This window comes from Tauraco erythrolophus, chromosome 4 (assembly GCF_009769465.1).
Source record: "Tauraco erythrolophus isolate bTauEry1 chromosome 4, bTauEry1.pri, whole genome shotgun sequence".
Classification (NCBI taxonomy): Eukaryota; Metazoa; Chordata; class Aves; order Musophagiformes; family Musophagidae; genus Tauraco; species Tauraco erythrolophus.
In genome coordinates this window covers 54,156,487-54,168,618 of record NC_141468.1, presented here as the reverse complement: position 1 = coordinate 54,168,618, position 12,132 = coordinate 54,156,487, and the positions used below count along the sequence as shown (strand labels likewise).

At 38.0% G+C, this 12,132-nt stretch overlaps 1 protein-coding gene across 2 annotated transcripts in view; it reads left to right on the top strand.

Moving 5' to 3' along the window:
- The first annotated feature begins 50 nt into the window (after positions 1 to 50).
- The window catches only part of CDK17 (cyclin dependent kinase 17), a 92,376-nt gene continuing 80,294 nt past the window's right edge, over positions 51 to 12,132 (top strand). For both annotated transcript variants that reach the window (XM_086610928.1, XM_086610927.1), the window contains exon 1: positions 51 to 136. The gene's annotated coding sequence lies outside the window, so the exon portion shown is untranslated. The remainder of the gene's footprint in view (positions 137 to 12,132) is intronic.

Here is a 12,132-nt window from a genome sequence, read left to right as displayed (position 1 = left end):
CCGGCGCAGGCGGCGGCTCTCGGGGTAGCGAGGGGAGGAGGGGGCTCGGCTCCCGGCGGCCGGATATCGCTCCTGGGCGGAGGAGAAGGAGAGGGGAGAGGAACCGCCCCGGACCCACGGAGCTCCGGCGCTGCTGGTGAGTTGTGGCGGCTCATTGTCTCCCGGCGCCGGGGTGCGGGTCCGGCTCGCCGGGGCCGCAGAGGGCCCTCGGCCTGCGTGTGCGTGGGGCTTAGTGGGGGGCTAGCGGAGAACTCGGCCCCGGAGGAAGGGGAAGGTGATAGGAGCCGGGGCGGGGGAGCGCCCTGCGAGCCGGCCGAGGGGCTGCTCGGGAGCCGGCGGGGGCCGGGGCCAGTAGGGCCGCTCTGCGCCCCCGGGCAGGGCCGGGGAAGGCTGTGGGGGATTTCCGCTGCCCGCTGGCGGCTGGGAGCGGCTCCGCGGGGGCCGGTGTAGCTCCGGGGGGCTGAGCTCCGCCTGCGAGGGGGAGCCGAGGGAAGCCGGGCCTGAGGAGTGCGCCGGGGCTTGCAGCCGGCGAGGACCGCGGGGTTTTTCGGTGATTCTGTGTTCGTAAGCGCCCTTTCCCCACCGCCTCCTCCCTTTCAAACGAGGCTGCTCTCTCCTGACAGCTCTCCTCCGCACGTATGACACATTCGCTCCTGTTGCAGGTCTCCCCCCCCGCACACCCCAAATACATAGGTTTCTGTGCGCCGCCTAAGAGTTTTTGTGCCCTGAGCTTTGAGTGCGTGGATGACAGGATACGTGAACATTTGCTGACCCTGAACTTCTGTGAACTCCTCCCTCCCCTTCCTCTCAGATATGTAATGGCTTGAGTCCAGTGAGAGCAAAATGGTTCTTCTCTCGCAAGGACGGGGGGAATTAGGTGGCATTAGGTATATTTTATAGTTCGTGGAAATTTACTACGCCCACCAGTTCCAGTACCGTGTTTATGGGAGTGGATTAGCTCCTGCATTAGAAGAATTCTGACCTTGATGCCCTTTGTCTCTCCGGCAAAAATTTCGGTAGCTCGCTGGAGTTGCTTGAAACTCACTGCTATCTTCGGCACTTCGCTAATGGTGTTTAACAGTATTGTGGGTGTTGTGAGGGAAATGGGCCTGAGGTATATCGTAATCCAAACCAAATAATTTAAAAAGCATCTGTTTCCTTTATTTATTTTTGGTAAATAATTTATGTGTTTTTTTCTTTGTGTAATTTAACAGAAGATCAATAGCAACTTTCTTCTGCCTATTGTGGCATAGATGTGAGGAAGCCTGGTTTGACATTCTTCCCTTCTTCCCCCTTTTTTAGTTGTATTAATTGAACTGGAAGCTAGATGACCAAAGGTTAAATACTTGGAAGATGTGGGGCAGAAGAAAACATTTATGAAATTAGATTTAGTACCAAATTCAGGTTTGTTTTCTTACTAGAATTGGGTAAAAGTCAAGTAGGTGATCTGATATTTTAAGTACTTAAGATGTTAAATTGCCATATTGCTTTGGTTTAGGAATTCTGTATCCTTGTACGCAGCTCTTGTTATTTATATCTACACTTCAATAACTGATGTGAGACTTGTTTTGAATAATTAACACAAAAGTAACAGATGTGAAAACATGAAATCATATGTTTGAAATGCATAGTGAAAAAATTCCCTAAAAATTATTTATACTTGCAAGAACAAACTGAATTTACTTCTCCAACAGAGAGAAACCATTATAATGTTAACTTGGCATTAGAAGGGCCACTTAAATTTGAAAGATAAAAGCATCTTTTTTTCATGGCGTTATTTAAATACTGCTTTGACAGTGATGAGTCTGGCTTACCAAAATCTTCAGTAAGGATAACGAAGTGTTCATAGCTTGCATTTGCATATTGTGTGGTGTAGCCCTGTGTTTACCTGGGATGGAGCTCTATGCAAATCGGTAGGTGGGGTCTGCCTACATCCATACTGAAGAGTTCATAAATTGGAGCCTGTGTTGCCTGAAGCAAATTATAGTTTGAAACTGACGAGTCACTTATTTTAAGCTTGGCTAAGGATGTAGTGCATTAATTGATCATTTTAATATGTAAAATGCCACTAATGTGTAGTGAAATACTTGATTTATAATTCCAAATACAATTAGATTGAGAATAACTGAAAACCAGAGAAGGGCTATGTTTTTCCGCTGAATGACTTTGGCTTCAATTTCTGCCCAACACTGCAGTGTGAAAATATGATACAGCTTATGACATGGGTGTTAAGATGCTCTGTATGCCAATGTTATTGTTACAGTGTGGAGCTCTTACAGTAAAACTACGCAGAATTTTTTTAATGGCTTACTAATATGTGAAGTCTTGTAATTTCTTAAATGACTACCTGCTGCTGGAAGAAAAAAAGAATGTTACACTGTCTTCATAAGTTTTGGTTCAGTACAGTATATTTGAGTAGACCAACCTAAAAAGTGCAATCAGGAAAGGCTGTGTTGGAGACCGATTCAATGAACAGCCTGCCTTAAAACTTTTCTGGGAATTTACTCTTTACCCTCTTTTCACATTTAATGGAAGCACTTGATATTTCATGTACTGAACATCTTTTATTTGTTGGCCAAGAAAAGCTAAGCTAATCAGCTGGTTTTTAAAAAGGTGTATATACTAGTTGGGTAATCGGGTGCGATGTGAAAATGGACAAGATCGTGTTTAAAAATCCAGCTCAATAATAATAAAGCTTTTCTAGTGTAAACACACTTTTTGTAAGCTCACTAAACATTGCTTGCAATTCTTAAGTTATGAATACCTTAAGCTCTTAGCTGCATGCTTTTTAATGCCTGCTTTTTTATTTTTACAGCAAGCTCTGAGTATGTATCTGCTGAGGCAGCTGGACACCACTGTAAGCAGTGGCACTTCAGAATTTGATATAAAACACTACTCCACAAGTTTACCTTGTAAAAATGTTTTAAAAATGCCAAATGTTTATGTAACAGTTACACTTCACATCTAAAGAACAAATTAAACCAGTGTACTGCTAGTGATCATTGCCTTTTTGCAGTGCACATAATTGTAGCAGTGTCTTTTTTGTTCTGAGTGTAAGAACTGGAGATTTTTTTTGTGCCTGTTCATATGCTGATGGTAGAGGTAAAAGCATTTTGGATTTAAATATTTCGATCACTAGACAATAGTTTTCATTTACTTAACGTATTAAAAACCTTTAAGAAATCTAAGACTAGAGGTTTTTTTTTAAAAAAAACTTTACAAATGTTTTCTATCCTGCTGTGCGTATCTTTTGAGTCCTAGTAACATTTTTCCTCAGTAAGTGAGGAAGAGCAGGAATATTTCTGCTTCCTCCAGAAATACTAGATTCCTCGAAATGCCCATTAATGATGTGGAATGCTTTCTTTTTCCTCTGTGAAGAGTTCTTTTGACAACTCTTTCTCTGAAGAGTGAGAGTTAGTGCTTGTTTAGCTAAATGAGTAGTTACAATTCTGTATCCACTACAAATCCATACATAAGCACTCTTAACTAACCTGATGGATTGCCAATTCTTCCAGAGTTGTTGGTTTCCTGAACTCCTTTTGGTGGAGATGTCAACTCCAGAGTTCAGTAGAACTGGCTAATTAGAACATCTACAAACAGTGATTTAAACCTTAAGCCTTTAACCGCTGTTGTTGATAGTCACAAGGAATAAACAAAACTGGAACTTGATCTAGTTTGCCAACTTGGAGCACAAGAACATTTAAAAAAAGAAAAGTGTTTTCCTTCAGTTCTGTGATCCAGTTATATGGAAAGCAATAACCCTCATAGATGCATAGATCAGGTAATTTACATCAGGCCAGCTTTTGATACGTTGGTCCTGAGGTAATAAGACTTTTACCACCTCTTTGGACATCATTATACCCTGTGTCTGCCTGCATTACAAAATACTGTAGACACACTGATACTGGAAATAATAACTCTGTGCTCTACTGGCGTATTTGGGCTTTTGTGGTCTAGAGCCTGTTTTTAGAGGATTAGAAATTTCTTTCAGTAGGGAACATCAGGTTGTCATGTGGTGCTATGTATAAGCACGAATGTTATAAAGAGAGAAAACAAGAAGTGTGTGAGTAGCGTCATCAAAAAATATGGCAGCAGCAGAAGAAATAACTTTCAAATCACATGTTAATTTTTCATGTGGGGCAGAATTAAACATAATGATTTTAAGAAAAGGGAAAATGCCAACTTCATAACATTTTTAATTAACACTTGAAGGCTTCTGTGAATTTCAGGACAATTTTCTGCTTGCTTACTTCTGTAATACCTTGGAAATACAGTAAGCTGAAGAACAGTTTTATCCTAGGTTTTGATTATGGCCTTTTTTTCCTTATTTAATCTTCTCTGGAACAACTAGTTGTGCATATATTATGATGAACAAGACTGTGTTATTATACCAGAACAAAGGAACGACATGTCTTTTATTTACACTCCTAGCTACAGTTCATGCCTGTCTTTGTGTTTTGGGTTGGACGTGCTAGGTATCTTGCATAAGTGAATGTTACTCTGTGCCTTCTAATCATATTTCATTTAATTATAATCTATACGTTGTAATTGTACTCCTTTCTCTGACTCCCGCTGTTTTCAAGGCTTGGTAAAATTGCATAATAGTCTCTGATTTTTAACATTTTCACTTTGTCAGCTTCACTAAGGATAGTTACATGCTTTCAGTTTGTGTTAGAAGTTGGCAGGATCATGACTTTCTCTTCTGTGCTCAGTGGATAAGGGCATTTTGCAGGCATGCACTGATAACGCTTATATCGTAGTGAACTGCCAAAACCTGCAGGGTCGTCTTTCAGAAATGTCTCTTTCCAAATATTTCTGGCTTCCTGCTCTTACCTTACTGGTGCGGAAGTATCTTGACTTGTTTGCATTTTGTTTAGGTATGTGCAAGATGTTCTTGTACAGATATCGTTAAAGGTAACATTTGATGAGGTTTACAGTAATGGGTGCTAATTGATGTTCACTGAAATAAAGATCTTTGGGAAATAGGGATTACCGAGAATTGTCAAAGAACATTACTTGTCAGCAAGCCATTGTCCTGTGATGGAGAGAAAACTGTGTGAGTTAAAAAGTTACAGTGGTCTGTAGGGGTAAAGAAGCCAGTATACAAAAGTATAAAGAAGTTGAACTAAGTGATTGGTAAGGGAAACTGAAGACTGTGGAAAAACCACACTGTCAAGGACTATGACAATAAGGCAGGGTGTGTTTTAGGAGGAAAATGAATTCTAACAAAGCCATTAACCTGTTACAAATGCCAAAGAAAATGTTAGCATTTGGCGATCTTCAGTAGAGTTTGATGTTCCTGAAATACTGCTATGTTCAGAAGTCAACCAGATGATGGTCGTTAAGTGATACTGTGAGACACTTCCTAAGAGAAGCTGAGGGTGTTAAACAGCAGCCAGTGAAGTTGTATGGTAGGAATTGTAAAAGTTGATAGGGTGCTTTCTGGAGCATTAATGCTGATCTTGTTTTTCATTGTGTCCCAGAACACTGAGAAACTCTGTAATTTTAGCACAACTTAAGGTTTCTCTCAGTGGTTTTAGAAGTTAGTAGTATGGATAGTAATGCTATTGACAGAGCAGGAGTTTAAGTAAAGGAAGTGATTGTTGTTCAGGGTATATTTATAGAAGACTGATCTTGTGAAATTAACTTCTGGTTCTCTTGATAAGATTACAAGCTGCCTGGTATAATACTGTTGATGTTGCAGACAGGCTTCTCTGAAACCTTTTGCTTGTTTGTTGTGTGACGTTTTGATTAAGGAACTAAAATGATAGATCCAATGTCTACATACGAAATGGTTTAAAACCTGGCGGATAACGTGAATCAAGTGGTTAACTATAAATAGTTGCCGTTACATAACTGCATGTCATGAGGGCTCCTCATCGTCAAAGCACAATCATGAAGGGGCGCTGGGAAACCTGCTCAGTGCCTGCTGTTGGGCATTGCTGCTAATGAAGTGAACGCCGGTGACAATTGCTGATTGTTTTTGTAGCTCGCAGAAAACTGGGAAAACAATAGATCCTGCAGAACATTAGCTCAGGGTGGATGCTTGGGAAAATGGCAGTTTACTGATTGTTTACTTGGTGTGACATTTTATATCAGGCTTTAAAAGATTGAATACAATATATTAACTTCATAAATAAATCAATGATACTTTGTAATTAAAACAAATGAAATATAAGCAGCTATTAATATTAGCTTTTAGTTTGGGAATTTATTTTATAAAGCTTTGAAATAGTTTCTCATGTATAATACAGAAGAGATATTAAGTGTTGCTCTGCATTCATTATGTGGGTTTTAGGGAAAGCTTTTATTTTTAAAAGATATTAAGTAATAATATAATTAATAATTCATTAATAATATACAAGAGGAGGATGATCAGTTATGAAATAATAATGACATTTTATTGTATTTCCATTCCACCAGTTTTCTGTGTATCTTGAAGCAAAGTTGAATTTCTAACTGCAGAATTCATAAACATTCTGTGTTGGCCAAAAAAGTTGTCACATATATTTTAACCAGGGAAAATTCAAAGCCTTTTTTTTTTCAGTCTGTCCTTAGCTTATTGCAAGAGCAGCTTCCTCTGTTCTTTCTCTCTTTGTCAAAATCTGGTTGTCATAAACTGCAGTAGAGTGTATATTGAGACTTGTTTCCTTCTTAAGTATCACTCAGTCTTAAAGCTCTGTCATAAATATCTTCCTAAATTATTTAAATGTCTGCTTGTAAAATGTGAAACTATTTCATAATTCACCTTTGTGAATTTGTGTTTGCTCTGAAAGCTAAGTTTGAAACTTAAGTCTTCTTGTATGACTGCAGGACACTAAGCTTGGGCGGCTGGTGCTGCCTGTGAATAACTTCGTTGCTCCACGAGCAGTTTAAACTGGCATGACTTTGGCATTATTGCTTAAAGCCATGTTTGTTTTCCCCTTGGCTGGCTGCTGCTCTCGTCCCCACGCTGCTGCCTTTGGACTAGCAGGTGTCTTGTGACCATTCGATGACTAGGTCAGGGAACTGATGCAGGTTAAAATGGGCATTTGGGTTCAACTTCGCTTTTGTTTTTACACGTAAATAGTAGTCACTTTCTGCAGAATCAATGGAAAACCAAGAGTTTGTAATAATTTATTTTTTTAAATATCCTGAGCAGATGGGAGGGGAAACTTCCTGTTGTACAGAGAGGAAAGGAGGTCCTCAGCTGCTAAATATATCAAACATAGATGCTGTACTAAAGTCTTTTCAAAATTATGTGCAAAACAGCAGCTCAGAAACTTATTTTGTTACCGAAGGAGACAGTGGGAAGATGCTTATTGATAAATCTTCTAAAGTATATTCTTAATTTTAAATATGGGTACATCTTTGAGGTGGGAGTTAGGAAGTAGGATTTTAGGTGTGGAAATTGTTAGTGTTGGAGGAAAGAAATCTAAGGAAGCTGAAAAGAAGATTTTTTTTTTTCTTGAAAACCATATTAAAAAATGAACTACATAAGCTGAAATGAAGCTATGGTAGGAGTTTAAAAAAATTTTGGAACAGGCAACAATGAAAAAAATAAATCAGTTAATAACTATAGTGGTCATATTTTGAAGGAGTCCAATAGGCGAGTTACGCAGGGTCCTTGTTTTTTTCTGAAGAAGTGTTCACCTCAGGAGAGACGAGATCTTTGGCTTCATTGAAGCTACAGTTTGGATTTAAATCACTGAATTTTATACTGAGTGTTCTTGAGAATGATGTCCTGTACAATTTTCAAAACAATTTCAGAGGCAATTCAAAAAGTTTTAAGATTCTTGATGGTATTTCATTACCTTTGTCAATGTGATTCAGTAGGTTATGGCAAAGAAGCAAAATATTTAAAGCTTATGCTATTTACCTTTAGGATTAAACAAGATAAACAGCTTACAGTGTTCCCGTTTGCACAAGTCACGGTATTTTTAAACCTGCTGCATGTAATTCTGGGTTGTTTATAAGGGAATGCAGTTAACCTAAATGTTTTATTGTGGCTAGTTTCTGATAAATCTCAATGTAATTCTCAGAAGCAAAATGTTTGATCCATAAGCAAAAAAAATAGCTTTAAAACATATTTAGGCAGAAGAAGGCCTTTTGTTATTAAGTATGCTTTTTTTTTCTTGACAGCACAGGAGAAAAAACATAATGGTGTATAGTAATTAGTCTGCTCATAGGTATATGCTTTTCTTGAATTATGCAATTTCAGTATTTTAGGAACAATACTGAATAGATTATGAGTTCTGAATGTATAGATTTGATATGCTTTGGTAGTAAGCTTAATTTACTGCGTTTTAAAATGCGTTTGGTTTTAATTTGTCTATAAAATGTAAAGTGTTGAGTATTGTTAACAAAATGTTCTGAACTTGCTTCCTTTTAAAATGGGCTTTTCTTTTTTTTTTTGGTAGTCTTACATAATAGGAGTTTTGGTTTCCTGGTTTTCGTGAATGTTTCTGGTGGTCGAAGAGGTAGACATTAGATTTAAGTCATACGTTGTTTGTCGTTAAAAGTTATTTTAGGAATGAATGGCTAACCAGTGATGATTTGCAATTGTAGCTGCATCTGAACAAAATACCTATATTCTTTTTAATCATCTGTGTCTAGTCTATCCACTTCTACAGGAGTAGGTAGATAAACCTGGATTTTTTTTTCAGCAAATAATTTATTCGTATCTAAAATACGAATTGTGCCAGATTGATCGGAGTTTTGCCTTTATTTTTTTTTTTTAAATACTCGTCTCTATAATCTGTAGAGGGAAACAGGTTCAGAGGGTAATCCAAAGGTCTTTATATAGAGCTGCTTCTCTTTCCACATTTACCTTGGAGGGAGCCCATCACCATCGTTGATTTTGTATTGCAACATTACAGTTCGAGCTGAATTAAGTGCTTGCTTCAGAATAATTTTTGCTGCATCAGTAAACTAATAGATTTCCGTTACTATCTGGAAAGTACTGGAGGGAAGAGAGAGGGCAGGAATTACATGGTTGATTGTGAAGAAGGAAGAGGGTGACTGGGAGATGGAGCCAAGCATTTTCTTACTGGTGGTGGAAAACTGTTAATTGGCTCCAGAACTGGTATGAAACTTTTCCCTAAGTGCCTCAGGTGCCTAAAAATGCATAGTGTGAATCCCTCCCCCCCTGCAATTTAAGCAATTGAGTCTTTTAATATGTAAGCAAGAAAACATGCTATTTTTCTTTATTCTTCACTTCTGCTTGCAGGTCCTTAGCATGAATTAAAATTCCAGTCATGTGAGTAGTAGTGATAGTATATTTTAATATTGAAATAGTTTGCTGAGTGATCTGTTTTTATTTTATGGCTCATGGCAACTTCCGAAACTTAGAGTGGCAAAGACAAATAAAAATGAACTTTTTTTTTGTATTATGAGGACCTGGTTCTTAGAATTTATATGCTTCATGATAACATAGGCCTAGTGAAGATTTAAGCATATACTACACCTGCATTTGATCTTTATTGTTGACTTTTTAATGACCCTGTACTGCATAAAGTTAGTTGTAAATTTATATCTTTACATGATGGATTGTCGTATCTGGTCTTCGTAACTGAAATTGTATCCTTTATCAGAGTTTGTTTTTGGTTTTTGCTTGGAAGGTAGGATGTGAAAACTCTGTTTTACTTTTGTATTGAGAATGATTTCCTTGGGTTGGTTGACATCATTTGCTAAGTTTTATGCTAGTTTAGATAACCTGTTGAAGATGTTATTTTAGGATGTAGCTGCAACAGGTTTTGTGTAGTGACATTGGCCAGTTTTCACGGAAGGTAGTGCATCACTAGCTAAAGTATGTAGGCACAGATTATGTCAATTTTTGTTTGCTTAACTTGAAGCTTCTTTAAGATACTAGTCTTCAGGGTGCAAATGCTCAGGACATTTTGAAAATTAGGCTTAACAGTTTTGGCTGCAGAGACGTGTTAACAGAAATAATACCCTGACAATGTCTGAAAACCTAGTGGTATAGATTCTGGTAAACATTCCTAAGCAACAACTGGAGGAGAAGCGAAGATAAGTATATCTATAAAATACTGGTAAGCCAGCTTTACACTAACAAAATGGGGTGGCTTTCCCTTCTCTATGGCTAAGAGATATCTTGCTCTCAGTCTTTTTATACCAATGTAAATGAATCTATCCTGAACTATTTAACCTACATTAAGGCTTTACATCTCAGTCTAGGTAATTGCGCTGGTGCCTTTTTCAGTTGTACATTAGACGGAACGAACACATACGTGACTTCACTGCTTCCAGACAGGCCTGAAACAAACTTTGAAAGCAGTCCTGTTGACTGTCTTGTACAGGGAATATTTTCTCTTACATACAGAGCTTTCAGTAGTAGACTATTAAAAAAATAAAAGTCATTGTCACTTAAGGATGTAAAAAAGCTCAAACCTCTGATAAAGCACAGGAAGCGCAATTGTTGACGGAGAAAATTCCTTTTCTGTATAGTCATTTTTATGAGAAGAGCCACACCCCAAAGGTAATACATTTAACTGTTAGTAGATCCTAGTGAAATAATAGGATTTTTTTCCCTTGTACCCTGATGTTTAAAAGGCATAAAGAAAATTATGTGAGTTAATATTCTTTCAAAGTTATTTGTGGTAGTCGCCACGTTACTTTTGTTATGTTCTAATTTAAAAATATTTGTCCCTCTATGATCGTAAGAGGCTTTGAAGAAATAACGTTCTGTTTTGTGCAAAAGTGAGAGACGTTTATGATGGTCCTTTCATCTCTTTTAACTCCTGACAAAGCTCCTTCCACAGTCTTCGCAAGCCTTGCTCTTTCTGCTAGGCAGTAATATTATTCCAGCTAGATTGAGTTCTCATGCTTCTTTATCATAAAGTCTAGCAAGCTTCTTGATTAAGCAGTCTGAAATAAAAAGCTGCGCTCTGTTCTACAGTGTAGAGGTAAACTTTGAAAAAAAAGTAATATCCCTTTCCCCTCCTCAGATGAGTAGCTTTGCTGTATTTTTGAACCAAACCGTGGGTAGCAAAGGGGACAAATGCAGGTGACAGAAGTGAGGGACAGAATGCATTGCTAGAACTGAAGGAGAGCTTTACAGGTAGGGCATGGCAGTCTGGCACGCTGCATCCTGAATCGGACATTACTGGAGTGCGTTCTTGTGAAGTATTTGGGATCTGGTGGTTGTGTTGTTTTGGCTTGGTTTTAAGCCAGAGGAAGGCCTAGGGCTTGTCTTAGGGCTTTGCTGTCTGTGCTATCAATAGTATTTTGATCTAAAAAGTCAGACATCTGTGTTTATGTAGTGAAACACAGCGTATGTAAATCTGCTCTTAGATCCCTGTACTGCAGGTTTTCTTTGAGAGATGCCGCATGCAGTATTATTCATGACACATGCTGATTAGTGTTCTAAGGATAATTAAACGTTTTGAACTTTAGTAGGCTATAGGGCTGTATCCAGGTATGCTTTTTTTTTTTAAATTCCAGTCATGAAACACTGTAGATTAAATAATACAATGTTGTAGAAAAGCTAGAGGTGCTTACTGGATGATGCTACTCATTGCTCTCAAACACATGCTCTGCAGCATTGAAGTTGTCTTTTGGACTAGGGAAAATCCTGCTTATTATGGATTTGGAACTGTTTTTAGCTGAAAGATGCAACAAAAGTTTCAGGTATTTCTTTTGTGAAATACTCACGTATATTGAGAGGAGGAGATTAAAATTGCAGTTTTATGACTGGGTGAAATTTCTATATAGCAAATGAGTTGTAAAGAAATGCAACTACTTTTTCTTCACACATGCAAGAGCGTGTTCTGTAAGCAATTTCTGCAGTTACTTTTGTTGTGCACTTCATGATTAGTTAATGTACATTGGGCATGTTATAAATGCACGTCTGGCATATCAGGATATGATTTATACTGTGTAAATCATAAATACTTTATTCAGTATTTTCACTGCTCGTTACACAGAATTGTCTAGCAGCACTTGAGAGAGTAAATGAATTCTCTTAAGACCTAAATGCTGTTATCAGCAATATCTACGTGTTTACATTCTCAACTGCATGGGACTTTTTGAAATAATCCACTGTGTGAATAAAGAATATTCAAGTCTTTGTCATGCTAAAGTAGAAGTTTTAATACAAACACTAAATCATTAAAAGTACTATTCATTTTTGAT